This window comes from Copadichromis virginalis, linkage group LG3, assembly GCF_057382275.1.
Source record: "Copadichromis virginalis isolate Kocher_CV1m ecotype Utaka linkage group LG3, C_Virginalis_male_GT1.1, whole genome shotgun sequence".
Lineage (NCBI taxonomy): Eukaryota > Metazoa > Chordata > Actinopteri > Cichliformes > Cichlidae > Copadichromis > Copadichromis virginalis.
This window is the reverse complement of record NC_140620.1, coordinates 59,232,514-59,257,352: the sequence shown is the minus strand read 5'-3', so window position 1 is coordinate 59,257,352 and position 24,839 is coordinate 59,232,514. Positions and strand designations below refer to the sequence as shown.

General features: G+C 58.5%; 7 non-coding genes and 6 pseudogenes across 7 annotated transcripts; all 13 read right to left on the bottom strand.

Moving 5' to 3' along the window:
* Positions 1-1,958: 1,958 nt before the first annotated feature.
* Positions 1,959-2,077, bottom strand: LOC146716282 (5S ribosomal RNA). Its single transcript, XR_014919754.1, has one exon. It is a non-coding gene; the product is annotated as a 5S ribosomal RNA (ribosomal RNA).
* Positions 2,078-3,329: 1,252 nt separating this feature from the next.
* LOC146716281 (5S ribosomal RNA) lies at positions 3,330-3,448 on the bottom strand. Its single transcript, XR_014919753.1, has one exon. It is a non-coding gene; the product is annotated as a 5S ribosomal RNA (ribosomal RNA).
* An 820-nt stretch (positions 3,449-4,268) lies between these two features.
* Positions 4,269-4,387, bottom strand: LOC146716280 (5S ribosomal RNA; annotated as a pseudogene).
* Positions 4,388-5,919: 1,532 nt separating this feature from the next.
* Positions 5,920-6,038, bottom strand: LOC146716279 (5S ribosomal RNA; annotated as a pseudogene).
* Positions 6,039-7,291: 1,253 nt separating this feature from the next.
* On the bottom strand, positions 7,292-7,410 carry LOC146716278 (5S ribosomal RNA). The gene has a single exon (XR_014919757.1). It is a non-coding gene; the product is annotated as a 5S ribosomal RNA (ribosomal RNA).
* An 820-nt stretch (positions 7,411-8,230) lies between these two features.
* LOC146716277 (5S ribosomal RNA) lies at positions 8,231-8,349 on the bottom strand. Its single transcript, XR_014919752.1, has one exon. It is a non-coding gene; the product is annotated as a 5S ribosomal RNA (ribosomal RNA).
* A 699-nt stretch (positions 8,350-9,048) lies between these two features.
* LOC146716276 (5S ribosomal RNA) lies at positions 9,049-9,167 on the bottom strand (annotated as a pseudogene).
* Positions 9,168-10,428: 1,261 nt separating this feature from the next.
* On the bottom strand, positions 10,429-10,547 carry LOC146716275 (5S ribosomal RNA; annotated as a pseudogene).
* A 2,687-nt stretch (positions 10,548-13,234) lies between these two features.
* On the bottom strand, positions 13,235-13,353 carry LOC146716274 (5S ribosomal RNA). Its single transcript, XR_014919750.1, has one exon. It is a non-coding gene; the product is annotated as a 5S ribosomal RNA (ribosomal RNA).
* Positions 13,354-15,561: 2,208 nt separating this feature from the next.
* LOC146716273 (5S ribosomal RNA) lies at positions 15,562-15,680 on the bottom strand. The gene has a single exon (XR_014919749.1). It is a non-coding gene; the product is annotated as a 5S ribosomal RNA (ribosomal RNA).
* A 2,844-nt stretch (positions 15,681-18,524) lies between these two features.
* Positions 18,525-18,643, bottom strand: LOC146716272 (5S ribosomal RNA). The gene has a single exon (XR_014919748.1). It is a non-coding gene; the product is annotated as a 5S ribosomal RNA (ribosomal RNA).
* A 2,765-nt stretch (positions 18,644-21,408) lies between these two features.
* On the bottom strand, positions 21,409-21,527 carry LOC146716271 (5S ribosomal RNA; annotated as a pseudogene).
* A 2,728-nt stretch (positions 21,528-24,255) lies between these two features.
* On the bottom strand, positions 24,256-24,374 carry LOC146716270 (5S ribosomal RNA; annotated as a pseudogene).
* Positions 24,375-24,839: the final 465 nt, after the last annotated feature.

The window sequence follows — 24,839 nt, the reverse complement described above, 5'->3', positions numbered from 1 at the left end:
GCATGTTTGCATAATACCCTAACCCAAAGGCTCAGTTTGGCATTTATCCAACAGCACAGGCCCTGGATTGTTGAAGATGGCCTCAGGAACCAGCACAGGGCCTGGTGTGTTGTACATGGCCACAGCAAGGAGCACAGGGCCTGGTTTGGTGAAGATGGCCTCGGCCAGAAGCGCAGGGCCTGGTGTGATGTGAGTGGCCTGAGCAAGAGCCACAGGCCTTGGTGTGGTGTAAGTGGCCTCAGCCAGCAGCCACAGGCCCTGGTGTGGTGTAAGTCGCCTCAGCCAGAAGCCACAGGCACTGGTGTGGTGTAAGTGGCCTCAGCCAGCAGCCACAGGCCCTGGTGTGGTGTAGGTGGCCTCAGCCAGCAGCCACAGGCCCTGGTGTGGTGTAGGTGGCCTCAGCCAGCAGCCACAGGCCCTGGTGTGGTGTAAGTGGCCTCAGCCAGCAGCCACAGGCCCTGGTGTGGTGTAAGTGGCCTGAGCAAGAGCCACAGGCCCTGGTGTGGTGTAAGTGGCCTGAGCAAGAGCCACAGACCCTGGTGTGGTGTAATTGGCCTCAATAGCAACTAATTCCCTGGTGTGGTGTAGGTGGCCTCAGCCAGCAGCCACAGGCCCTGGTGTGGTGTAAGTGGCCTCAGCCAGCAGCCACAGGCCCTGGTGTGGTGTAAGTCGCCTCAGCCAGAAGCCACAGGCACTGGTGTGGTGTAAGTGGCCTCAGCCAGCAGCAAAAGGGCCCTGGTGTGGTGTAAGTGGCCTCAGCCAGCAGCCACAGGCCCTGGTGTGGTGTAGGTGGCCTCAGCCAGCAGCCACAGGCCCTTGTGTGGTGTAATTGGCCTCAATAGCAACTAATGCCCTGGTGTGGTGTAGGTGGCCTCAGCCAGCAGCCACAGGCCCTGGTGTGGTGTAAGTGGCCTAAGCCAGAGCCACAGGGCCTGGTTTGGTGAAGATGGCCTCGGCCAGAAGCGCAGGGCCTGGTGTGATGTGAGTGGCCTGAGCAAGAGCCACAGGCCCTGGTGTGGTGTAAGTGGCCTCAGCCAGCAGCCACAGGCCCTGGTGTGGTGTAAGTCGCCTCAGCCAGAAGCCACAGGCACTGGTGTGGTGTAAGTGGCCTCAGCCAGCAGCAAAAGGGCCCTGGTGTGGTGTAAGTCGCCTCAGCCAGCAGCCACAGGCCCTGGTGTGGTGTAGATGGCCTCAGCCAGCAGCCACAGGCCCTGGTGTGGTGTAAGTGGCCTCAGCCAGCAGCCACAGGCCCTGGTGTGGTCTAAGTGGCCTCAGCCAGAAGCACAGGGCCTGGTGTGATATGAGTGGCCTGAGCAAGAGCCACAGGCCCTGGTGTGGTGTAAGTGGCCTGAGCAAGAGCCACAGGCCCTGGTGTGGTGTAAGTGGCCTGAGCAAGAGCCACAGGCCCTGGTGTGGTGTAGGTGGCCTCAGCCAGCAGCCACAGGCCCTGGTGTGGTGTAGGTGGCCTCAGCCAGCAGCCACAAGCCCTTGTGTGGTGTAAGTGGCCTCAGCCAGCAGCCACAGGCCCTGGTGTGGTGTAAGTGGCCTCAGCCAGTGCCACAGGCCCTGGTGTGGTGTAAGTGGCCTGAGCAAGAGCCACAGACCATGGTGTGGTGTAATTGGCCTCAATAGCAACTAAGGCCCTGGTGTGGTGTAAGTGGCCTCAGCCAGCAGCCACAGGCCCTGGTTTGGTGTAAGTCGCCACAGCCAGAACCCACAGGCCCTGGTGTGGTGTAACTGGCCTCAGCCAGAGCCACAGCCCCTGATGTGGTGTAAGTGGCCCCAGCCGGTCACTCAGGCCCTGGTGTGGTGTAGGTGGCATCAGCTAGCAGCACAAGACATTGGAAAAGAGCCAAAAGCAATGTGATTAATGTGCCCTTATTAATGGGCAGCTGCTTTTGGACTTTTAATACACCCCTTCTCTGGATCAAAAGCGGTTCAATGACATGAAAATTAAAGGCTTACAGCACCAGGTATTCCCAGGCAGTCTCCCATCCAAGTACTAACCAAGCCCAGCCCTGCTTAGCTTCCGAGATCAGACGAGGTCGGGCGTGCTCAGGGTGGTATGGCCGTAAGCTGCTGGGCCCAGCACAATGTCTCAATTTATGGATTCAAGTGATTAGGTGGCAAGTACCTGAAGTTACGAAGACAATCCTATAACCATACCTGCATGTTTGCATAATACCCTAACCCAAAGGCTCAGTTTGGCATTTATCCAACAGCACAGGCCCTGGATTGTTGAAGATGGCCTCAGGAAACAGCACAGGGCCTGGTGTGTTGTACATGGCCACAGCAAGCAGCACAGGGCCTGGTTTGGTGAAGATGGCCTCAGCCAGAAGCACAGGGCCTGGTGTGATATGAGTGGCCTGAGCAAGAGCCACAGGCCCTGGTGTGGTGTAAGTGGCCTGAGCAAGAGCCACAGGCCCTGGTGTGGTGTAAGTGGCCTGAGCAAGAGCCACAGGCCCTGGTGTGGTGTAGGTGGCCTCAGCCAGCAGCCACAAGCCCTTGTGTGGTGTAAGTGGCCTCAGCCAGCAGCCACAGGCCCTGGTGTGGTGTAAGTGGCCTCAGCCAGTGCCACAGGCCCTGGTGTGGTGTAAGTGGCCTGAGCAAGAGCCACAGACCATGGTGTGGTGTAATTGGCCTCAATAGCAACTAAGGCCCTGGTGTGGTGTAGGTGGCCTAAGCCAGCAGCCACAGGCCCTGGTGTGGTGTAAGTGGCCTCAGCCAGCAGCCACAGGCCCTGGTGTGGTGTAAGTCGCCTCAGCCAGAAGCCACAGGCACTGGTGTGGTGTAAGTGGCCTCAGCCAGCAGCCACAGGCCCTGGTGTGGTGTAAGTCGCCTCAGCCAGCAGCCACAGGCCCTGGTGTGGTGTAAGTGGCCTCAGCCAGCAGCCACAGGCCCTGGTGTGGTCTAAGTTGCCTCAGCCAGAAGCACAGGGCCTGGTGTGATATGAGTGGCCTGAGAAAGAGCCACAGGCCCTGGTGTGGTGTAAGTGGCCTGAGCAAGAGCCACAGGCCCTGGTGTGGTGTAAGTGGCCTGAGCAAGAGCCACAGGCCCTGGTGTGGTGTAAGTGGCCTGAGCAAGAGCCACAGGCCCTGGTGTGGTGTAATTGGCCTCAATAGCAACTAAGGCCCTGGTTTGGTGTATGTGGCCTCAGCCAGCAAATAAGGCCGTGGTGTGGTGTAGGTGGCATCAGCTAGCAGCACAAGACATTGGAAAACAGCCAAAAGCAATGTCGTTAATGTGCCCTCATTAATGGGCAGCTGCTTTTGGTCTTTTAATACACCCCTTCTCTGGATCAAAAGCGGTTCAATGACATGAAAATGAAAGGCTTACAGCACCAGGTATTCCCAGGCAGTCTCCCATCCAAGTACTAACCAAGCCCAGCCCTGCTTAGCTTCCGAGATCAGACGAGGTCGGGCGTGCTCAGGGTGGTATGGCCGTAAGCTGCTGGCCCCAGCACAATGTCTCAATTTATGGATTCAAGTGATTAGGTGGCAAGTACCTGAAGTTACGAAGACAATCCTATAACCATACCTGCATGTTTGCATAATACCCTAACCCAAAGGCTCAGTTTGGCATTTATCCAACAGCACAGGCCCTGGATTGTTGAAGATGGCGTCAGGAACCAGCACAGGGCCTGGTGTGTTGTACATGGCCACAGCAAGCAGCACAGGGCCTGGTTTGGTGAAGATGGCCTCGGCCAGAAGCGCAGGGCCTGGTGTGATATGAGTGGCCTGAGCAAGAGCCACAGGCCCTGGTGTGTTGTAAGTGGCCTCAGCCAGCAGCCACAGGCCCTGGTGTGGTGTAGGTGGCCTCAGCCAGCAGCCACAGGCCCTTGTGTGGTGTAATTGGCCTCAATAGCAACTAAGGCCCTGGTGTGGTGTAGGTGGCCTCAGCCAGCAGCCACAGGCCCTGGTGTGGTGTAAGTGGCCTCAGCCAGTGCCACAGGCCCTGGTGTGGTGTAAGTGGCCTGAGCAAGAGCCACAGACCCTGGTGTGGTGTAATTGGCCTCAATAGCAACTAAGGCCCTGGTGTGGTGTAGGTGGCCTCAGCCAGCAGCCACAGGCCCTGGTGTGGTGTAAGTGGCCTCAGCCAGCAGCCACAGGCCCTGGTGTGGTGTAAGTGGCATCAGCTAGCAGCACAAGACATTGGAAAACAGCCAAAAGCAATGTCGTTAATGTGCCCTCATTAATGGGGAGCTGCTTTTGGTCTTTTAATACACCCCTTCTCTGGATCAAAAGCGGTTCAATGACATGAAAATGAAAGGCTTACAGCACCAGGTATTCCCAGGCAGTCTCCCATCCAAGTACTAACCAAGCCCAGCCCTGCTTAGCTTCCGAGATCAGACGAGGTCAGGCGTGCTCACGGTGGTATGGCCGAAAGCTGCTGGCTCCAGCACAATGTCTCAATTTATGGATTCAAGTGATTAGGTGGCAAGTACCTGAAGTTACGAAGACAATCCTATAACCCTACCTGCATGTTTGCATAATACCCTAACCCAAAGGCTCAGTTTGGCATTTATCCAACAGCACAGGCCCTGGATTGTTGAAGATGGCCTCAGGAACCAGCACAGGGCCTGGTTTGGTGAAGATGGCCTCAGCAAGCAGCCACAGGCCCTGGTTTGGTGTAAGTGGCCTCAGCCAGCAGCCACAGGCCCTGGTGTGGTGTAAGTGGCCTCAGCCAGCAGCCACAGGCCCTGGTGTGGTCTAAGTGGCCTCAGCCAGTGCCACAGGCCCTGGTGTGGTGTAAGTGGCCTGAGTAAGAGCCACAGGCCCTGGTGTGGTGTAAGTGGCCTCAGCCAGCAGCCACAGGCCCTGGTGTGGTGTAAGTGGCCTGAGCAAGTGCCACAGGCCCTGGTGTGGTGTAAGTGGCCTAAGCCAGAGCCACAGGCCCTGGTGTGGTGTAAGTGGCCTGAGCAAGAGCCACAGGGCCTGGTTTGGTGAAGATGGCCTCGGCCAGAAGCGCAGGGCCTGGTGTGATGTGAGTGGCCTGAGCAAGAGCCACAGGCCCTGGTGTGGTGTAAGTGGCCTCAGCCAGCAGCCACAGGCCCTGGTGTGGTGTAAGTCGCCTCAGCCAGAAGCCACAGGCACTGGTGTGGTGTAAGTGGCCTCAGCCAGCAGCAAAAGGGCCCTGGTGTGGTGTAAGTCGCCTCAGCCAGCAGCCACAGGCCCTGGTGTGGTGTAGATGGCCTCAGCCAGCAGCCACAGGCCCTGGTGTGGTGTAAGTGGCCTCAGCCAGCAGCCACAGGCCCTGGTGTGGTCTAAGTGGCCTCAGCCAGAAGCACAGGGCCTGGTGTGATATGAGTGGCCTCAGCAAGAGCCACAGGCCCTGGTGTGGTGTAAGTGGCCTGAGCAAGAGCCACAGGCCCTGGTGTGGTGTAAGTGGCCTGAGCAAGAGCCACAGGCCCTGGTGTGGTGTAGGTGGCCTCAGCCAGCAGCCACAGGCCCTGGTGTGGTGTAGGTGGCCTCAGCCAGCAGCCACAAGCCCTTGTGTGGTGTAAGTGGCCTCAGCCAGCAGCCACAGGCCCTGGTGTGGTGTAAGTGGCCTCGGCCAGTGCCACAGGCCCTGGTGTGGTGTAAGTGGCCTGAGCAAGAGCCACAGACCATGGTGTGGTGTAATTGGCCTCAATAGCAACTAAGGCCCTGGTGTGGTGTAAGTGGCCTCAGCCAGAGCCACAGGCTCTGGTGTGGTGTAACTGGCCTCAGCCAGAGCCACAGGCCCTGATGTGGTGTAAGTGGCCCCAGCCGGTCACTCAGGCCCTGGTGTGGTGTAGGTGGCATCAGCTAGCAGCACAAGACATTGGAAAACAGCCAAAAGCAGTGTCGTTAATGTGCCCTCATTAATGGGCAGCTGCTTTTGGTCTTTTAATACACCCCTTCTCTGGATCAAAAGCGGTTCAATGACATGAAAATGAAAGGCTTACAGCACCAGGTATTCCCAGGCAGTCTCCCATCCAAGTACTAACCAAGCCCAGCCCTGCTTAGCTTCCGAGATCAGACGAGGTCGGGCCTGCTCAGGGTGGTATGGCCGTAAGCTGCTGGCCCCAGCACAATGTCTCAATTTATGGATTCAAGTGATTAGGTGGCAAGTACCTGAAGTTACGAAGACAATCCTATAACCATACCTGCATGTTTGCATAATACCCTAACCCAAAGGCTCAGTTTGGCATTTATCCAACAGCACAGGCCCTGGATTGTTGAAGATGGCCTCACGAACCAGCACAGGGCCTGGTGTGTTGTACATGGCCACAGCAAGCAGCACAGGGCCTGGTTTGGTGAAGATGGCCTCAGCCAGAAGCACAGGGCCTGGTGTGATATGAGTGGCCTGAGCAAGAGCCACAGGCCCTGGTGTGGTGTAAGTGGCCTGAGCAAGAGCCACAGGCCCTGGTGTGGTGTAAGTGGCCTGAGCAAGAGCCACAGGCCCTGGTGTGGTGTAGGTGGCCTCAGCCAGCAGCCACAAGCCCTTGTGTGGTGTAAGTGGCCTCAGCCAGCAGCCACAGGCCCTGGTGTGGTGTAAGTGGCCTCAGCCAGTGCCACAGGCCCTGGTGTGGTGTAAGTGGCCTGAGCAAGAGCCACAGACCATGGTGTGGTGTAATTGGCCTCAATAGCAACTAAGGCCCTGGTGTGGTGTAGGTGGCCTAAGCCAGCAGCCACAGGCCCTGGTGTGGTGTAAGTGGCCTCAGCCAGCAGCCACAGGCCCTGGTGTGGTGTAAGTCGCCTCAGCCAGAAGCCACAGGCACTGGTGTGGTGTAAGTGGCCTCAGCCAGCAGCAAAAGGGCCCTGGTGTGGTGTAAGTCGCCTCAGCCAGCAGCCACAGGCCCTGGTGTGGTGTAAGTGGCCTCAGCCAGCAGCCACAGGCCCTGGTGTGGTCTAAGTTGCCTCAGCCAGAAGCACAGGGCCTGGTGTGATATGAGTGGCCTGAGAAAGAGCCACAGGCCCTGGTGTGGTGTAAGTGGCCTGAGCAAGAGCCACAGGCCCTGGTGTGGTGTAAGTGGCCTGAGCAAGAGCCACAGGCCCTGGTGTGGTGTAAGTGGCCTGAGCAAGAGCCACAGGCCCTGGTGTGGTGTAATTGGCCTCAATAGCAACTAAGGCCCTGGTTTGGTGTATGTGGCCTCAGCCAGCAAATAAGGCCGTGGTGTGGTGTAGGTGGCATCAGCTAGCAGCACAAGACATTGGAAAACAGCCAAAAGCAATGTCGTTAATGTGCCCTCATTAATGGGCAGCTGCTTTTGGTCTTTTAATACACCCCTTCTCTGGATCAAAAGCGGTTCAATGACATGAAAATGAAAGGCTTACAGCACCAGGTATTCCCAGGTAGTCTCCCATCCAAGTACTAACCAAGCCCAGCCCTGCTTAGCTTCCGAGATCAGACGAGGTCGGGCGTGCTCAGGGTGGTATGGCCGTAAGCTGCTGGCCCCAGCACAATGTCTCAATTTATGGATTCAAGTGATTAGGTGGCAAGTACCTGAAGTTACGAAGACAATCCTATAACCATACCTGCATGTTTGCATAATACCCTAACCCAAAGGCTCAGTTTGGCATTTATCCAACAGCACAGGCCCTGGATTGTTGAAGATGGCGTCAGGAACCAGCACAGGGCCTGGTGTGTTGTACATGGCCACAGCAAGCAGCACAGGGCCTGGTTTGGTGAAGATGGCCTCGGCCAGAAGCGCAGGGCCTGGTGTGATATGAGTGGCCTGAGCAAGAGCCACAGGCCCTGGTGTGTTGTAAGTGGCCTCAGCCAGCAGCCACAGGCCCTGGTGTGGTGTAGGTGGCCTCAGCCAGCAGCCACAGGCCCTTGTGTGGTGTAATTGGCCTCAATAGCAACTAAGGCCCTGGTGTGGTGTAGGTGGCCTCAGCCAGCAGCCACAGGCCCTGGTGTGGTGTAAGTGGCCTCAGCCAGTGCCACAGGCCCTGGTGTGGTGTAAGTGGCCTGAGCAAGAGCCACAGACCCTGGTGTGGTGTAATTGGCCTCAATAGCAACTAAGGCCCTGGTGTGGTGTAGGTGGCCTCAGCCAGCAGCCACAGGCCCTGGTGTGGTGTAAGTGGCCTCAGCCAGCAGCCACAGGCCCTGGTGTGGTGTAAGTGGCATCAGCTAGCAGCACAAGACATTGGAAAACAGCCAAAAGCAATGTCGTTAATGTGCCCTCATTAATGGGGAGCTGCTTTTGGTCTTTTAATACACCCCTTCTCTGGATCAAAAGCGGTTCAATGACATGAAAATGAAAGGCTTACAGCACCAGGTATTCCCAGGCAGTCTCCCATCCAAGTACTAACCAAGCCCAGCCCTGCTTAGCTTCCGAGATCAGACGAGGTCGGGCGTGCTCAGGGTGGTATGGCCGTAAGCTGCTGGCCCCAGCACAATGTCTCAATTTATGGATTCAGGTGATTAGGTGGCAAGTACCTGAAGTTACGAAGACAATCCTATAACCCTACCTTCATGTTTGCATAATACCCTAACCCAAAGGCTCAGTTTAGCATTTATCCAACAGCACAGGCCCTGGATTGTTGAAGATGGCCTCAGGAACCAGCACAGGGCCTGGTGTGTTGTACATGGCCACAGCTAGCAGCACAGGGCCTGGTTTGGTGAAGATGGCCTCGGCCAGAAGCGCAGGGCCTGGTGTGATGTGAGTGGCCTGAGCAAGAGCCACAGGCCCTGGTGTGGTGTAATTGGCCTCAATAGCAACTAAGGCCCTGGTGTGGTGTAAGTGGCCTGAGCAAGAGCCACATACCCTGGTGTGGTGTAATTGGCCTCAATAGCAACTAAGGCCCTGGTGTGGTGTAGGTGGCCTCAGCCAGCAGCCACAGGCCCTGGTGTGGTGTAAGTGGCCTCAGCCAGAGCAACAGGCCCTGATGTGGTGTAAGTGGCCCCAGCCGGTCACTCAGGCCCTGGTGTGGTGTATGTGGCATCAGCTAGCAGCACAAGACATTGGAAAACAGCCAAAAGCAATGTCGTTAATGTGCCCTCATTAATTGGGAGCTGCTTCTGGTCTTTTAATACACCCCTTCTCTGGATCAAAAGCGGTTCAATGACATGAAAATGAAAGGCTTACAGCACCAGGTATTCCCAGGCAGTCTCCCATCCAAGTACTAATCAAGCCCAGCCCTGCTTAGCTTCCGAGATCAGACGAGGTCGGGCGTGCTCAGGGTGGTATGGGTGTAAGCTGCTGGCCCCAGCACAATGTCTCAATTTATGGATTCAAGTGATTAGGTGGCAAGTACCTGAAGTTACGAAGACAATCCTATAACCATACCTGCATGTTTGCATAATACCCTAACCAAAAGGCTCAGTTTGGCATTTATCCAACAGCACAGGCCCTGGATTGTTGAAGATGGCCTCAAGAACCAGCACAGGACCTGGTGTGTTTTACATGGCCACAGCAAGCAGCACAGGGCCTGGTTTGGTGAAGATGGCCTCAGCAAGCAGCCACAGGCCCTGGTTTGGTGTAAGTGGCCTCAGCTAGCAGCCACAGGCCCTGGTGTGGTGTGGTGTGAGTGGCCTCAGCCAGCAGCCACAGGCCCTGGTGTGGTCTAAGTGGCCTCAGCCAGTGCCACAGGCCCTGGTGTGGTGTAAGTGGCCTAAGCCAGAGCCACAGGCCCTGGTGTGGTGTAAGTGGCCTCAATAGCAAATAAGGCCCTGGTGTGGTGTAAGTGGCCTGAGCAAGAACCACAGGGCCTGGTTTGGTGAAGATGGCCTCGGCCAGAAGCGCAGGGCCTGGTGTGATGTGAGTGGCCTGAGCAAGAGCCACAGGCCCTGGTGTGGTGTAAGTGGCCTCATTCAGCAGCCACAGGCCCTGGTGTGGTGTAAGTGGCCTCAGCCAGGAGCCACATGCACTGGCGTGGTGTAAGTGGCCTCAGCCAGCAGCAAAAGGGCCCTGGTGTGGTGTAGGTGGCCTCAGCCAGCAGCCACAGGCCCTGGTGTGGTGTAAGTGGCATCAATAGCAACTAAGGCCCTGGTGTGGTGTAATTGGCTTCAGCCAGCAGCCACAGGCCCTGGTGTGGTGTAAGTGGCCTCAGCCAGCAGCCACAGGCCCTGGTGTGGTGTAGGTGGCCTCAGCCAGCAGCCACAGGCCCTGGTGTGGTGTAAGTGGCCTCAATAGCAACTAAGGCCCTGGTGTGGTGTAAGTGGCTTCAGCCAGCAGCCACAGGCTCTGGTGTGGTGTAACTGGCCTCAGCCAGCAGCCACAGGCCCTGGTGTGGTGTAAGTGGCCTCAGCCAGAGCCACAGGCCCTGATGTGGTGTAAGTGGCCCCAGCCGGTCACTCAGGCCCTGGTGTGGTGTAGGTGGCATCAGCTAGCAGCACAAGACATTGGAAAACAGCCAAAAGCAGTGTCGTTAATGTGCCCTCATTAATGGGCAGCTGCTTTTGGTCTTTTAATACACCCCTTCTCTGGATCAAAAGCGGTTCAATGACATGAAAATGAAAGGCTTACAGCACCAGGTATTCCCAGGCAGTCTCCCATCCAAGTACTAACCAAGCCCAGCCCTGCTTAGCTTCCGAGATCAGACGAGGTCGGGCGTGCTCACGGTGGTATGGCCGTAAGCTGCTGGCTCCAGCACAATGTCTCAATTTATGGATTCAAGTGATTAGGTGGCAAGTACCTGAAGTTACGAAGACAATGCTATAACCATACCTGCATGTTTGCATAATACCCTAACCCAAAGGCTCAGTTTGGCATTTATCCAACAGCACAGGCCCTGGATTGTTGAAGATGGCCTCAGGAACCAGCACAGGGCCTGGTGTGTTGTACATGGCCACAGCAAGGAGCACAGGGCCTGGTTTGGTGAAGATGGCCTCGGCCAGAAGCGCAGGGCCTGGTGTGATGTGAGTGGCCTGAGCAAGAGCCACAGGCCTTGGTGTGGTGTAAGTGGCCTCAGCCAGCAGCCACAGGCCCTGGTGTGGTGTAAGTCGCCTCAGCCAGAAGCCACAGGCACTGGTGTGGTGTAAGTGGCCTCAGCCAGCAGCCACAGGCCCTGGTGTGGTGTAGGTGGCCTCAGCCAGCAGCCACAGGCCCTGGTGTGGTGTAGGTGGCCTCAGCCAGCAGCCACAGGCCCTGGTGTGGTGTAAGTGGCCTCAGCCAGCAGCCACAGGCCCTGGTGTGGTGTAAGTGGCCTGAGCAAGAGCCACAGGCCCTGGTGTGGTGTAAGTGGCCTCAGCCAGCAGCCACAGGCCCTGGTGTGGTGTAAGTGGCCTGAGCAAGTGCCACAGGCCCTGGTGTGGTGTAAGTGGCCTGAGCAAGTGCCACAGGCCCTGGTGTGGTGTAAGTGGCCTCAATAGCAAATAAGGCCCTGGTGTGGTGTAAGTGGCCTGAGCAAGAACCACAGGGCCTGGTTTGGTGAAGATGGCCTCGGCCAGAAGCGCAGGGCCTGGTGTGATGTGAGTGGCCTGAGCAAGAGCCACAGGCCCTGGTGTGGTGTAAGTGGCCTCAGCCAGCAGCCACAGGCCCTGGTGTGGTGTAAGTGGCCTCAGCCAGAAGCCACAGGCACTGGTGTGGTGTAAGTGGCCTCAGCCAGCAGCAAAAGGGCCCTGGTGTGGTGTAGGTGGCCTCAGCCAGCAGCCACAGGCCCTGGTGTGGTGTAAGTGGCCTCAATAGCAACTAAGGCCCTGGTATGGTGTAAGTGGCTTCAGCCAGCAGCCACAGGCCCTGGTGTGGTGTAAGTGGCCTCAGCCAGCAGCCACAGGCCCTGGTGTGGTGTAGGTGGCCTCAGCCAGCAGCCACAGGCCCTGGTGTGGTGTAAGTGGCCTCAATAGCAACTAAGGCCCTGGTGTGGTGTAAGTGGCTTCAGCCAGCAGCCACAGGCTCTGGTGTGGTGTAACTGGCCTCAGCCAGCAGCCACAGGCCCTGATGTGGTGTAAGTGGCCCCAGCCGGTCACTCAGGCCCTGGTGTGGTGTAGGTGGCATCAGCCAGCAGCCACAGGCCCTGGTGTGGTGTAAGTCGCCTCAGCCAGAAGCCACAGGCACTGGTGTGGTGTAAGTGGCCTCAGCCAGCAGCAAAAGGGCCCTGGTGTGGTGTAAGTCGCCTCAGCCAGCAGCCACAGGCCCTGGTGTGGTGTAGGTGGCCTCAGCCAGCAGCCACAGGCCCTGGTGTGGTGTAAGTGGCCTCAGCCAGCAGCCACAGGCCCTGTTGTGGTGTAAGTGGCCTCAGCCAGCAGCCACAGGCCCTGGTGTGGTGTAAGTGGCCTCAGCCAGTGCCACAGGCCCTGGTGTGGTGTAAGTGGCCTGAGCAAGAGCCACAGACCCTGGTGTGGTATAATTGGCCTCAGCCAGCAGCCACAGGCCCTGGTGTGGTGTAAGTCGCCTCAGACAGAAGCCACAGGCACTGGTGTGGTGTAAGTGGCCTCAGCCAGCAGCAAAAGGGCCCTGGTGTGGTATAAGTCGCCTCAGCCAGCAGCCACAGGCCCTGGTGTGGTATAAGTCGCCTCAGCCAGCAGCCACAGGCCCTGGTGTGGTGTAAGTGGCCTCAGCCAGCAGCCACAGGCCCTGGTGTGGTGTAGGTGGCCTCAGCCAGCAGCCACAGGCCCTGGTGTGGTGTAAGTGGCTTCAGCCAGCAGCCACAGGCCCTGGTGTGGTGTAAGTGGCCTCAGCCAGCAGCCACAGGCCCTGTTGTGGTGTAAGTGGCCTCAGCCAGCAGCCACAGGCCCTGGTGTGGTGTAAGTGGCCTCAGCCAGTGCCACAGGCCCTGGTGTGGTGTAAGTGGCCTGAGCAAGAGCCACAGACCCTGGTGTGGTATAATTGGCCTCAGCCAGCAGCCACAGGCCCTGGTGTGGTGTAAGTGGCCTCAGCCAGCAGCCACAGGCCCTGGTGTGGTGTAGGTGGCCTCAGCCAGCAGCCACAGGCCCTGGTGTGGTGTAAGTGGCCTCAATAGCAACTAAGGCCCTGGTGTGGTGTAAGTGGCTTCAGCCAGCAGCCACAGGCTCTGGTGTGGTGTAACTGGCCTCAGCCAGCAGCCACAGGCCCTGGTGTGGTGTAAGTGGCCTCAGCCAGAGCCACAGGCCCTGGTGTGGTGTAAGTGGCCTCAGCCAGAGCCACAGGCCCTGATGTGGTGTAAGTGGCCCCAGCCGGTCACTCAGGCCCTGGTGTGGTGTAGGTGGCATCAGCTAGCAGCACAAGACATTGGAAAACAGCCAAAAGCAGTGTCGTTAATGTGCCCTCATTAATGGGCAGCTGCTTTTGGTCTTTTAATACACCCCTTCTCTGGATCAAAAGCGGTTCAATGACATGAAAATGAAAGGCTTACAGCACCAGGTATTCCCAGGCAGTCTCCCATCCAAGTACTAACCAAGCCCAGCCCTGCTTAGCTTCCGAGATCAGACGAGGTCGGGCGTGCTCAGGGTGGTATGGCCGTAAGCTGCTGGTTCCAGCACAATGTCTCAATTTATGGATTCAAGTGATTAGGTGGCAAGTACCTGAAGTTACGAAGACAATGCTATAACCATACCTGCATGTTTGCATAATACCCTAACCCAAAGGCTCAGTTTGGCATTTATCCAACAGCACAGGCCCTGGATTGTTGAAGATGGCCTCAGGAACCAGCACAGGGCCTGGTGTGTTGTACATGGCCACAGCAAGGAGCACAGGGCCTGGTTTGGTGAAGATGGCCTCGGCCAGAAGCGCAGGGCCTGGTGTGATGTGAGTGGCCTGAGCAAGAGCCACAGGCCTTGGTGTGGTGTAAGTGGCCTCAGCCAGCAGCCACAGGCCCTGGTGTGGTGTAAGTCGCCTCAGCCCTAAGCCACAGGCACTGGTGTGGTGTAAGTGGCCTCAGCCAGCAGCCACAGGCCCTGGTGTGGTGTAGGTGGCCTCACCCAGCAGCCACAGGCCCTGGTGTGGTGTAGGTGGCCTCAGCCAGCAGCCACAGGCCCTGGTGTGGTGTAAGTGGCCTCAGCCAGCAGCCACAGGCCCTGGTGTGGTGTAAGTGGCCTGAGCAAGAGCCACAGGCCCTGGTGTGGTGTAAGTGGCCTCAGCCAGCAGCCACAGGCCCTGGTGTGGTGTAAGTGGCCTGAGCAAGTGCCACAGGCCCTGGTGTGGTGTAAGTGGCCTGAGCAAGTGCCACAGGCCCTGGTGTGGTGTAAGTGGCCTCAATAGCAAATAAGGCCCTGGTGTGGTGTAAGTGGCCTGAGCAAGAACCACAGGGCCTGGTTTGGTGAAGATGGCCTCGGCCAGAAGCGCAGGGCCTGGTGTGATGTGAGTGGCCTGAGCAAGAGCCACAGGCCCTGGTGTGGTGTAAGTGGCCTCAGCCAGCAGCCACAGGCCCTGGTGTGGTGTAAGTGGCCTCAGCCAGAAGCCACAGGCACTGGTGTGGTGTAAGTGGCCTCAGCCAGCAGCAAAAGGGCCCTGGTGTGGTGTAGGTGGCCTCAGCCAGCAGCCACAGGCCCTGGTGTGGTGTAAGTGGCCTCAATAGCAACTAAGGCCCTGGTATGGTGTAAGTGGCTTCAGCCAGCAGCCACAGGCCCTGGTGTGGTGTAAGTGGCCTCAGCCAGCAGCCACAGGCCCTGGTGTGGTGTAGGTGGCCTCAGCCAGCAGCCACAGGCCCTGGTGTGGTGTAAGTGGCCTCAATAGCAACTAAGGCCCTGGTGTGGTGTAAGTGGCTTCAGCCAGCAGCCACAGGCTCTGGTGTGGTGTAACTGGCCTCAGCCAGCAGCCACAGGCCCTGATGTGGTGTAAGTGGCCCCAGCCGGTCACTCAGGCCCTGGTGTGGTGTAGGTGGCATCAGCCAGCAGCCACAGGCCCTGGTGTGGTGTAAGTCGCCTCAGCCAGAAGCCACAGGCACTGGTGTGGTGTAAGTGGCCTCAGCCAGCAGCAAAAGGGCCCTGGTGTGGTGTAAGTCGCCTCAGCCAGCAGCCACAGGCCCTGGTGTGGTGTAGGTGGCCTCAGCCAGCAGCCACAGGCCCTGGTGTGGTGTAAGTGGCCTCAGCCAGCAGCCACAGGCCCTGTTGTGGTGTAAGTGGCCTCAGCCAGCAGCCACAGGCCCTGGTGTGGTGTAAGTGGCCTCAGCCAGTGCCACAGGCCCTGGTGTGGTGTAAGTGGCCTGAGCAAGAGCCACAGACCCTGGTGTGGTATAATTGGCCTCAGCCAGCAGCCACAGGCCCTGGTGTGGTGTAAGTGGCCTCAGCCAGCAGCCACAGGCCCTGGTGTGGTGTAGGTGGCCTCAGCCAGCAGCCACAGGCCCTGGTGTGGTGTAAGTGGCCTCAATAGCAACTAAGGCCCTGGTGTGGTGTAAGTGGCTTCAGCCAGCAGCCACAGGCTCTGGTGTGGTGTAACTGGCCTCAGCCAGCAGCCACAGGCCCTGGTGTGGTGTAAGTGGCCTCAGCCAGAGCCACAGGCCCTGGTGTGGTGTAAGTGGCCTCAGCCAGAGCCACAGGCCCTGATGTGGTGTAAGTGGCCCCAGCCGGTCACTCAGGCCCTGGTGTGGTGTAGGTGGCATCAGCTAGCAGCACAAGACATTGGAAAACAGCCAAAAGCAGTGTCGTTAATGTGCCCTCATTAATGGGCAGCTGCTTTTGGTCTTTTAATACACCCCTTCTCTGGATCAAAAGCGGTTCAATGACATGAAAATGAAAGGCTTACAGCACCAGGTATTCCCAGGCAGTCTCCCATCCAAGTACTAACCAAGCCCAGCCCTGCTTAGCTTCCGAGATCAGACGAGGTCGGGCGTGCTCAGGGTGGTATGGCCGTAAGCTGCTGGTTCCAGCACAATGTCTCAATTTATGGATTCAAGTGATTAGGTGGCAAGTACCTGAAGTTACGAAGACAATGCTATAACCATACCTGCATGTTTGCATAATACCCTAACCCAAAGGCTCAGTTTGGCATTTATCCAACAGCACAGGCCCTGGATTGTTGAAGATGGCCTCAGGAACCAGCACAGGGCCTGGTGTGTTGTACATGGCCACAGCAAGGAGCACAGGGCCTGGTTTGGTGAAGATGGCCTCGGCCAGAAGCGCAGGGCCTGGTGTGATGTGAGTGGCCTGAGCAAGAGCCACAGGCCTTGGTGTGGTGTAAGTGGCCTCAGCCAGCAGCCACAGGCCCTGGTGTGGTGTAAGTCGCCTCAGCCAGAAGCCACAGGCACTGGTGTGGTGTAAGTGGCCTCAGCCAGCAGCCACAGGCCCTGGTGTGGTGTAGGTGGCCTCACCCAGCAGCCACAGGCCCTGGTGTGGTGTAGGTGGCCTCAGCCAGCAGCCACAGGCCCTGGTGTGGTGTAAGTGGCCTCAGCCAGCAGCCACAGGCCCTGGTGTGGTGTAAGTGGCCTGAGCAAGAGCCACAGGCCCTGGTGTGGTGTAAGTGGCCTCAGCCAGCAGCCACAGGCCCTGGTGTGGTGTAAGTGGCCTGAGCAAGAGCCACAGGCCCTGGTGTGGTGTAAGTGGCCTCAGCCAGCAGCCACAGGCCCTGGTGTGGTGTAAGTGGCCTGAGCAAGTGCCACAGGCCCTGGTGTGGTGTAAGTGGCCTGAGCAAGTGCCACAGGCCCTGGTGTGGTGTAAGTGGCCTCAATAGCAAATAAGGCCCTGGTGTGGTGTAAGTGGCCTGAGCAAGAACCACAGGGCCTGGTTTGGTGAAGATGGCCTCGGCCAGAAGCGCAGGGCCTGGTGTGATGTGAGTGGCCTGAGCAAGAGCCACAGGCCCTGGTGTGGTGTAAGTGGCCTCAGCCAGCAGCCACAGGCCCTGGTGTGGTGTAAGTGGCCTCAGCCAGAAGCCACAGGCACTGGTGTGGTGTAAGTGGCCTCAGCCAGCAGCAAAAGGGCCCTGGTGTGGTGTAGGTGGCCTCAGCCAGCAGCCACAGGCCCTGGTGTGGTGTAAGTGGCCTCAATAGCAACTAAGGCCCTGGTATGGTGTAAGTGGCTTCAGCCAGCAGCCACAGGCCCTGGTGTGGTGTAAGTGGCCTCAATAGCAACTAAGGCCCTGGTATGGTGTAAGTGGCTTCAGCCAGCAGCCACAGGCCCTGGTGTGGTGTAAGTGGCCTCAGCCAGCAGCCACAGGCCCTGGTGTGGTGTAGGTGGCCTCAGCCAGCAGCCACAGGCCCTGGTGTGGTGTAAGTGGCCTCAATAGCAACTAAGGCCCTGGTGTGGTGTAAGTGGCTTCAGCCAGCAGCCACAGGCTCTGGTGTGGTGTAACTGGCCTCAGCCAGCAGCCACAGGCCCTGATGTGGTGTAAGTGGCCCCAGCCGGTCACTCAGGCCCTGGTGTGGTGTAGGTGGCATCAGCCAGCAGCCACAGGCCCTGGTGTGGTGTAAGTCGCCTCAGCCAGAAGCCACAGGCACTGGTGTGGTGTAAGTGGCCTCAGCCAGCAGCAAAAGGGCCCTGGTGTGGTGTAAGTCGCCTCAGCCAGCAGCCACAGGCCCTGGTGTGGTGTAGGTGGCCTCAGCCAGCAGCCACAGGCCCTGGTGTGGTGTAAGTGGCCTCAGCCAGCAGCCACAGGCCCTGTTGTGGTGTAAGTGGCCTCAGCCAGCAGCCACAGGCCCTGGTGTGGTGTAAGTGGCCTCAGCCAGTGCCACAGGCCCTGGTGTGGTGTAAGTGGCCTGAGCAAGAGCCACAGACCCTGGTGTGGTATAATTGGCCTCAGCCAGCAGCCACAGGCCCTGGTGTGGTGTAAGTCGCCTCAGACAGAAGCCACAGGCACTGGTGTGGTGTAAGTGGCCTCAGCCAGCAGCAAAAGGGCCCTGGTGTGGTATAAGTCGCCTCAGCCAGCAGCCACAGGCCCTGGTGTGGTATAAGTCGCCTCAGCCAGCAGCCACAGGCCCTGGTGTGGTGTAAGTGGCCTCAGCCAGCAGCCACAGGCCCTGGTGTGGTGTAGGTGGCCTCAGCCAGCAGCCACAGGCCCTGGTGTGGTGTAAGTGGCTTCAGCCAGCAGCCACAGGCCCTGGTGTGGTGTAAGTGGCCTCAGCCAGCAGCCACAGGCCCTGTTGTGGTGTAAGTGGCCTCAGCCAGCAGCCACAGGCCCTGGTGTGGTGTAAGTGGCCTCAGCCAGTGCCACAGGCCCTGGTGTGGTGTAAGTGGCCTGAGCAAGAGCCACAGACCCTGGTGTGGTATAATTGGCCTCAGCCAGCAGCCACAGGCCCTGGTGTGGTGTAAGTGGCCTCAGCCAGCAGCCACAGGCCCTGGTGTGGTGTAGGTGGCCTCAGCCAGCAGCCACAGGCCCTGGTGTGGTGTAAGTGGCCTCAATAGCAACTAAGGCCCTGGTGTGGTGTAAGTGGCTTCAGCCAGCAGCCACAGGCTCTGGTGTGGTGTAACTGGCCTCAGCCAGCAGCCACAGGCCCTGGTGTGGTGTAAGTGGCCTCAGCCAGAGCCACAGGCCCTGGTGTGGTGTAAGTGGCCTCAGCCAGAGCCACAGGCCCTGATGTGGTGTAAGTGGCCCCAGCCGGTCACTCAGGCCCTGGTGTGGTGTAGGTGGCATCAGCTAGCAGCACAAGACATTGGAAAACAGCCAAAAGCAGTGTCGTTAATGTGCCCTCATTAATGGGCAGCTGCTTTTGGTCTTTTAATACACCCCTTCTCTGGATCAAAAGCGGTTCAATGACATGAAAATGAAAGGCTTACAGCACCAGGTATTCCCAGGCAGTCTCCCATCCAAGTACTAACCAAGCCCAGCCCTGCTTAGCTTCCGAGATCAGACGAGGTCGGGCGTGCTCAGGGTGGTATGGCCGTAAGCTGCTGGTTCCAGCACAATGTCTCAATTTATGGATTCAAGTGATTAGGTGGCAAGTACCTGAAGTTACGAAGACAATGCTATAACCATACCTGCATGTTTGCATAATACCCTAACCCAAAGGCTCAGTTTGGCATTTATCCAACAGCACAGGCCCTGGATTGTTGAAGATGGCCTCAGGAACCAGCACAGGGCCTGGTGTGTTGTACATGGCCACAGCAAGGAGCACAGGGCCTGGTTTGGTGAAGATGGCCTCGGCCAGAAGCGCAGGGCCTGGTGTGATGTGAGTGGCCTGAGCAAGAGCCACAGGCCTTGGTGTGGTGTAAGTGGCCTCAGCCAGCAGCCACAGGCCCTGGTGTGGTGTAAGTCGCCTCAGCCAGAAGCCACAGGCACTGGTGTGGTGTAAGTGGCCTCAGCCAGCAGCCACAGGCCCTGGTGTGGTGTAGGTGGCCTCACCCAGCAGCCACAGGCCCTGGTGTGGTGTAGGTGGCCTCAGCCAGCAGCCACAGGCCCTGGTGTGGTGTAAGTGGCCTCAGCCAGCAGCCACAGGCCCTGGTGTGGTGTAAGTGGCCTGAGCAAGAGCCACAGGCCCTGGTGTGGTGTAAGTGGCCTCAGCCAGCAGCCACAGGCCCTGGTGTGGTGTAAGTGGCCTGAGCAAGTGCCACAGGCCCTGGTGTGGTGTAAGTGGCCTGAGCAAGTGCCACAGGCCCTGGTGTGGTGTAAGTGGCCTCAATAGCAAATAAGGCCCTGGTGTGGTGTAAGTGGCCTGAGCAAGAACCACAGGGCCTGGTTTGGTGAAGATGGCCTCGGCCAGAAGCGCAGGGCCTGGTGTGATGTGAGTGGCCTGAGCAAGAGCCACAGGCCCTGGTGTGGTGTAAGTGGCCTCAGCCAGCAGCCACAGGCCCTGGTGTGGTGTAAGTGGCCTCAGCCAGAAGCCACAGGCACTGGTGTGGTGTAAGTGGCCTCAGCCAGCAGCAAAAGGGCCCTGGTGTGGTGTAGGTGGCCTCAGCCAGCAGCCACAGGCCCTGGTGTGGTGTAAGTGGCCTCAATAGCAACTAAGGCCCTGGTATGGTGTAAGTGGCTTCAGCCAGCAGCCACAGGCCCTGGTGTGGTGTAAGTGGCCTCAATAGCAACTAAGGCCCTGGTATGGTGTAAGTGGCTTCAGCCAGCAGCCACAGGCCCTGGTGTGGTGTAAGTGGCCTCAGCCAGCAGCCACAGGCCCTGGTGTGGTGTAGGTGGCCTCAGCCAGCAGCCACAGGCCCTGGTGTGGTGTAAGTGGCCTCAATAGCAACTAAGGCCCTGGTGTGGTGTAAGTGGCTTCAGCCAGCAGCCACAGGCTCTGGTGTGGTGTAACTGGCCTCAGCCAGCAGCCACAGGCCCTGATGTGGTGTAAGTGGCCCCAGCCGGTCACTCAGGCCCTGGTGTGGTGTAGGTGGCATCAGCCAGCAGCCACAGGCCCTGGTGTGGTGTAAGTCGCCTCAGCCAGAAGCCACAGGCACTGGTGTGGTGTAAGTGGCCTCAGCCAGCAGCAAAAGGGCCCTGGTGTGGTGTAAGTCGCCTCAGCCAGCAGCCACAGGCCCTGGTGTGGTGTAGGTGGCCTCAGCCAGCAGCCACAGGCCCTGGTGTGGTGTAAGTGGCCTCAGCCAGCAGCCACAGGCCCTGTTGTGGTGTAAGTGGCCTCAGCCAGCAGCCACAGGCCCTGGTGTGGTGTAAGTGGCCTCAGCCAGTGCCACAGGCCCTGGTGTGGTGTAAGTGGCCTGAGCAAGAGCCACAGACCCTGGTGTGGTATAATTGGCCTCAGCCAGCAGCCACAGGCCCTGGTGTGGTGTAAGTCGCCTCAGACAGAAGCCACAGGCACTGGTGTGGTGTAAGTGGCCTCAGCCAGCAGCAAAAGGGCCCTGGTGTGGTATAAGTCGCCTCAGCCAGCAGCCACAGGCCCTGGTGTGGTATAAGTCGCCTCAGCCAGCAGCCACAGGCCCTGGTGTGGTGTAAGTGGCCTCAGCCAGCAGCCACAGGCCCTGGTGTGGTGTAGGTGGCCTCAGCCAGCAGCCACAGGCCCTGGTGTGGTGTAAGTGGCTTCAGCCAGCAGCCACAGGCCCTGGTGTGGTGTAAGTGGCCTCAGCCAGCAGCCACAGGCCCTGTTGTGGTGTAAGTGGCCTCAGCCAGCAGCCACAGGCCCTGGTGTGGTGTAAGTGGCCTCAGCCAGTGCCACAGGCCCTGGTGTGGTGTAAGTGGCCTGAGCAAGAGCCACAGACCCTGGTGTGGTATAATTGGCCTCAGCCAGCAGCCACAGGCCCTGGTGTGGTGTAAGTGGCCTCAGCCAGCAGCCACAGGCCCTGGTGTGGTGTAGGTGGCCTCAGCCAGCAGCCACAGGCCCTGGTGTGGTGTAAGTGGCCTCAATAGCAACTAAGGCCCTGGTGTGGTGTAAGTGGCTTCAGCCAGCAGCCACAGGCTCTGGTGTGGTGTAACTGGCCTCAGCCAGCAGCCACAGGCCCTGGTGTGGTGTAAGTGGCCTCAGCCAGAGCCACAGGCCCTGGTGTGGTGTAAGTGGCCTCAGCCAGAGCCACAGGCCCTGATGTGGTGTAAGTGGCCCCAGCCGGTCACTCAGGCCCTGGTGTGGTGTAGGTGGCATCAGCTAGCAGCACAAGACATTGGAAAACAGCCAAAAGCAGTGTCGTTAATGTGCCCTCATTAATGGGCAGCTGCTTTTGGTCTTTTAATACACCCCTTCTCTGGATCAAAAGCGGTTCAATGACATGAAAATGAAAGGCTTACAGCACCAGGTATTCCCAGGCAGTCTCCCATCCAAGTACTAACCAAGCCCAGCCCTGCTTAGCTTCCGAGATCAGACGAGGTCGGGCGTGCTCACGGTGGTATGGCCGTAAGCTGCTGGCTCCAGCACAATGTCTCAATTTATGGATTCAAGTGATTAGGTGGCAAGTACCTGAAGTTACGAAGACAATGCTATAACCATACCTGCATGTTTGCATAATACCCTAACCCAAAGGCTCAGTTTGGCATTTATCCAACAGCACAGGCCCTGGATTGTTGAAGATGGCCTCAGGAACCAGCACAGGGCCTGGTGTGTTGTACATGGCCACAGCAAGGAGCACAGGGCCTGGTTTGGTGAAGATGGCCTCGGCCAGAAGCGCAGGGCCTGGTGTGATGTGAGTGGCCTGAGCAAGAGCCACAGGCCTTGGTGTGGTGTAAGTGGCCTCAGCCAGCAGCCACAGGCCCTGGTGTGGTGTAAGTCGCCTCAGCCAGAAGCCACAGGCACTGGTGTGGTGTAAGTGGCCTCAGCCAGCAGCCACAGGCCCTGGTGTGGTGTAGGTGGCCTCACCCAGCAGCCACAGGCCCTGGTGTGGTGTAGGTGGCCTCAGCCAGCAGCCACAGGCCCTGGTGTGGTGTAAGTGGCCTCAGCCAGCAGCCACAGGCCCTGGTGTGGTGTAAGTGGCCTGAGCAAGAGCCACAGGCCCTGGTGTGGTGTAAGTGGCCTCAGCCAGCAGCCACAGGCCCTGGTGTGGTGTAAGTGGCCTGAGCAAGTGCCACAGGCCCTGGTGTGGTGTAAGTGGCCTGAGCAAGTGCCACAGGCCCTGGTGTGGTGTAAGTGGCCTCAATAGCAAATAAGGCCCTGGTGTGGTGTAAGTGGCCTGAGCAAGAACCACAGGGCCTGGTTTGGTGAAGATGGCCTCGGCCAGAAGCGCAGGGCCTGGTGTGATGTGAGTGGCCTGAGCAAGAGCCACAGGCCCTGGTGTGGTGTAAGTGGCCTCAGCCAGCAGCCACAGGCCCTGGTGTGGTGTAAGTGGCCTCAGCCAGAAGCCACAGGCACTGGTGTGGTGTAAGTGGCCTCAGCCAGCAGCAAAAGGGCCCTGGTGTGGTGTAGGTGGCCTCAGCCAGCAGCCACAGGCCCTGGTGTGGTGTAAGTGGCCTCAATAGCAACTAAGGCCCTGGTATGGTGTAAGTGGCTTCAGCCAGCAGCCACAGGCCCTGGTGTGGTGTAAGTGGCCTCAGCCAGCAGCCACAGGCCCTGGTGTGGTGTAGGTGGCCTCAGCCAGCAGCCACAGGCCCTGGTGTGGTGTAAGTGGCCTCAATAGCAACTAAGGCCCTGGTGTGGTGTAAGTGGCTTCAGCCAGCAGCCACAGGCTCTGGTGTGGTGTAACTGGCCTCAGCCAGCAGCCACAGGCCCTGATGTGGTGTAAGTGGCCCCAGCCGGTCACTCAGGCCCTGGTGTGGTGTAGGTGGCATCAGCCAGCAGCCACAGGCCCTGGTGTGGTGTAAGTCGCCTCAGCCAGAAGCCACAGGCACTGGTGTGGTGTAAGTGGCCTCAGCCAGCAGCAAAAGGGCCCTGGTGTGGTGTAAGTCGCCTCAGCCAGCAGCCACAGGCCCTGGTGTGGTGTAGGTGGCCTCAGCCAGCAGCCACAGGCCCTGGTGTGGTGTAAGTGGCCTCAGCCAGCAGCCACAGGCCCTGTTGTGGTGTAAGTGGCCTCAGCCAGCAGCCACAGGCCCTGGTGTGGTGTAAGTGGCCTCAGCCAGTGCCACAGGCCCTGGTGTGGTGTAAGTGGCCTGAGCAAGAGCCACAGACCCTGGTGTGGTATAATTGGCCTCAGCCAGCAGCCACAGGCCCTGGTGTGGTGTAAGTCGCCTCAGACAGAAGCCACAGGCACTGGTGTGGTGTAAGTGGCCTCAGCCAGCAGCAAAAGGGCCCTGGTGTGGTATAAGTCGCCTCAGCCAGCAGCCACAGGCCCTGGTGTGGTATAAGTCGCCTCAGCCAGCAGCCACAGGCCCTGGTGTGGTGTAAGTGGCCTCAGCCAGCAGCCACAGGCCCTGGTGTGGTGTAGGTGGCCTCAGCCAGCAGCCACAGGCCCTGGTGTGGTGTAAGTGGCTTCAGCCAGCAGCCACAGGCCCTGGTGTGGTGTAAGTGGCCTCAGCCAGCAGCCACAGGCCCTGTTGTGGTGTAAGTGGCCTCAGCCAGCAGCCACAGGCCCTGGTGTGGTGTAAGTGGCCTCAGCCAGTGCCACAGGCCCTGGTGTGGTGTAAGTGGCCTGAGCAAGAGCCACAGACCCTGGTGTGGTATAATTGGCCTCAGCCAGCAGCCACAGGCCCTGGTGTGGTGTAAGTCGCCTCAGACAGAAGCCACAGGCACTGGTGTGGTGTAAGTGGCCTCAGCCAGCAGCAAAAGGGCCCTGGTGTGGTATAAGTCGCCTCAGCCAGCAGCCACAGGCCCTGGTGTGGTGTAGGTGGCCTCAGCCAGCAGCCACAGGCCCTGGTGTGGTGTAAGTGGCCTGAGCAAGAGCCACATACCCTGGTGTGGTGTAATTGGCCTCAATAGCAACTAATGCCCTGGTGTGGTGTAAGTGGCCTCAGCCAGCAGCCACAGGCCCTGGTGTGGTGTAAGTGGCCTCAGCCAGAGCCACAGGCCCTGATGTGGTGTAAGTGGCCCCAGCCGGTCACTCAGGCCCTGGTGTGGTGTAGGTGGCATCAGCTAGCAGCACAAGACATTGGAAAACAGCCAAAAGCAATGTCGTTAATGTGCCCTCATTAATGGGCAGCTGCTTTTGGTCTTTTAATACACCCCTTCTCTGGATCAAAAGCGGTTCAATGACATTAAAATGAAAGGCTTACAGCACCAGGTATTCCCAGGCAGTCTCCCATCCAAGTACTAACCAAGCCCAGCCCTGCTCAGCTTCCGAGATCAGACGAGGTCGGGCGTGCTCAGGGTGGTATGGCCGTAAGCTGCTGGGCCCAGCACAATGTCTCAATTTATGGATTCAGGTGATTAGGTGGCAAGTACCTGAAGTTACGAAGACAATCCTATAACCCTACCTTCATGTTTGCATAATACCCTAACCCAAAGGCTCAGTTTAGCATTTATCCAACAGCACAGGCCCTGGATTGTTGAAGATGGCCTCAGGAACCAGCACAGGGCCTGGTGTGTTGTACATGGCCACAGCTAGCAGCACAGGGCCTGGTTTGGTGAAGATTGCCTCGGCCAGAAGCGCAGGGCCTGGTGTGATGTGAGTGGCCTGAGCAAGAGCCACAGGCCCTGGTGTGGTGTAATTGGCCTCAATAGCAACTAAGGCCCTGGTGTGGTGTAAGTGGCCTGAGCAAGAGCCACATACCCTGGTGTGGTGTAATTGGCCTCAATAGCAACTAAGGCCCTGGTGTGGTGTAGGTGGCCTCAGCCAGCAGCCACAGGCCC